The sequence below is a fragment of the Cibotium barometz genome, chromosome 40, assembly GCF_041138505.1.
Source record: "Cibotium barometz isolate CiBa-2024 chromosome 40, ASM4113850v1, whole genome shotgun sequence".
Taxonomy (NCBI): domain Eukaryota; kingdom Viridiplantae; phylum Streptophyta; class Polypodiopsida; order Cyatheales; family Cibotiaceae; genus Cibotium; species Cibotium barometz.
Window position 1 is genome coordinate 38,789,891 of NC_141085.1, and position 3,518 is coordinate 38,793,408.

Sequence of the window (3,518 nt, forward strand, 5' to 3'; positions counted from 1 at the left end):
GACATAAAACAGTCATTTACAAACAGTCACAAAATACAGTTTCTATATCGAACTCTCGTCTTTCCACATTATCCCTCCTCAATCCACATTCCATTCAATGTGTACTCATTTTCATCCATTTACTCATATCGACGACACATTATTTTCCATACACATTCACGTTCATTATTCTACATACACATCCATGCATACATCCATTTTCACATCCTCCTTCATACATCCACATCCACATACATAACCATACATCCACATTCCCATTCATATAGCCCCATACGCCTTCACATCTATTCTTTTACATCACATCCATTCTCGCCCTATCACAACCCATATACATATTATCTCATCACATACACTAAGTCTTATCTCATCCCATACACATCTTATCACATCTTAACTCATCTTATCACATCCTAACTCATCTCATATGCATCTTATCACATCTCATACACCTCTTATCATATCCTAACTCATCTTATCACATCTTATACACCTCTTATCACATCTCATACACCTCTTATCACATCCTAACTCATCTTATCACATTCTAACTCATCTCATATACATCTTATCCCATCACATACACTTCGTACCTCATCCCATACACATCTTATCACATCTTAACTCATCTTATCACATCCAAACTCATCCCATATGTATCTTATCACATCCTAACTCATCTTATCACATCCTAACTCATCTCATATATATCTTATCCCATCACATACACTTCTTACCTCATTCCATACACATCTTATCACATCTTAACTCATCTTATCACATCCTAACTCATCTCATATGCATCTTATCACATCTCATACACCTTTTATCACATCTCATACACCTCTTATCACATCCTAACTCATCTTATCACATCCTAACTCATCTCATATACATCTTATCCCATCACATACACTTCTTACCTGATCCCATACACATCTTATCACATCTTAACTCATCTTATCACATCCTAACTCATCCCATATGTATCTTATCACATCTTAACTCATCTTATCACATCCTAACTCATCCCATAAGTATCTTATCACATCTCATCACATCTCATACACCTCTTATCACATCCTAACTCATCCCATAAGTATCTTATCACATCTCATCACATCTCATACACCTCTTATCACATCCTAACTCATCCCATAAGTATCTTATCACATCTCATCACATCTCATACATCTCTTATCACATCCTAGCTCATATTATCACATCCTAACTCTTCTCATATACATCTTATCACATCCTAACTCATCTTGTCACATCCTAACTCATCTCATATACATCTTATCACATCTTATCACATCCTAACTCATCCCATAAGTATCTTATCACAACTCATCACATCTCATACACCTCTTATCACATCCTAACTCATCCCATAAGTATCTTATCACATCTCATACACCTCTTATCACATCCTAACTCATATTATCACATCCTAACTCTTGTCATATACATCTTATCACATCCTGACTCATCTTGTCACATCTTAACTCATCTCATATACATCTTATCACATCTTATCACATCCTAACTCATCCCATAAGTATCTTATCACATCTCATCACATCTCATACACCTCTTATCACATCCTAACTCATCCCATAAGTATCTTATCACATCTCATCACATCTCATATACATCTCATATACATCTTATCACATCTTATCACATCTCATCACATCTCATATACATCTTATCACATCTTATCACATCCTAACTCATCCCATAAGTATCTTATCACATCTCATCACATCTCATACACCTCTTATCACATCCTAACTCATCCCATAAGTATCTTATCACATCTCATACACCTCTTATTACATCCTAACTCATCCCATAAGTATCTTATCACATCTCATCACATCTCATACACCTTTTATCACATCCTAACTCATCCCATAAGTATCTTATCACGTCTCATCACATCTCATACACCTCTTATCACATCCTAACTCATATTATCACATCCTAACTCTTCTCATATATATCTTATCACATCCTAACTCATCTTGTCACATCCTAACTCATCTTATATACATCTTATCACATCCTATCCCTTCCCATACCTATTTAAAGAATACAAGGGAATTCTTATATTGATATAAGATTTCTTTACGCATCTAATTATGCATAAATTCCATTTAAGGAGACTAACACTTTCGAAATAAAAATCAATCTTTTATGCATCTTCCTATGCATAAATTCATTTTAAATGAGAATGACACTTTTGAATTAAATTCAATCTTTTATGCATCTTCTTATGCATAAATTCAATTTAGATGAGAATGACACTTTTGAATTAAAATCAATCTTTTATGCATCTTCCTATGTATAAATGCACTTTAGATGAGAATGACACTTTTGAATTGAAATCAATCTTTTATGCATCTTCTTATGCATAAATTCAATTTAGATGAGAATGACACTTTTGAATTAAAATCCATCTTCTTATGCATAAAATTCAAATGTGATAAAAGTAACACTTTTATAATAAAATAACCATTTTTTTTTGTAACATTTTTTACAGTAAAATAATAATTTATTTATTTTTTTCATCTCTATGCACGAAATTCAATATGATAAAAGTAACATTTTTATAATAAAATAATCATTTTTTTTATAGTTTTATAATAAAATAATCATTTTTATTTATTTTTCATACCTCTATGCATGAAATTCAATATGCTAAAAGTAACACTTTTATAATAAAATATTCATCTTTTATGCATACCTCTATGCATGAAATTCAATTATGCTAAAAGTAACACTTTTATAATAAAATATTCATCTTTTATGCATACCTCTATGCATGAAATTCAATTATGCTAAAAGTAACACTTTTATAATAAAATATTCATCGTTTATGCATACCTCTATGCATGAAATTCAATTATGCTAAAAGTAACACTTTTATAATAAAATATTCATCTTTTATGCATACCTCTATGATTGAATTGCAATTATGCTAAAAGTAACACTTTTATAATAAAATATTCATCTTTTATGCATACCTCTATGCATGAAATTCAATTATGCTAAAAGTAACACTTTTATAATAAAATAATTATTATAAAAACTTGACATTATTCAATTAACCATTCACCTAGGATAGAGAATGGTTGGTTTGGTTAGAAAAGAGAGGGAAATACCGATATAACATTTTTAGAGAAGACATAAAACATAAGAACGTGACTTTGAAAGCTTTCCTTTGGCTTGATGGTTTGAGGGTTCAACTCTTGTTTGGACAAAAATGGCCAACCAATCTTTGGAAGAGGGAAATGTCAAAAACTAATAAATTATTAATAAATTCATAGTTCTTGGCTTGGGTGAAATAGAGTAACAATGCCTTAAACACTATATATTTTCAACAAGGGGGAGGCTTCTATTTATAGGAAAAATTGAGCTCCTAACCAAACAAATTGATTCTATAATTTTCCAAGTCAGTTTGGTCAATTTTTGACCAAACTGATTCAATTTTCCAAGTCAGTTTGGTCAATTTT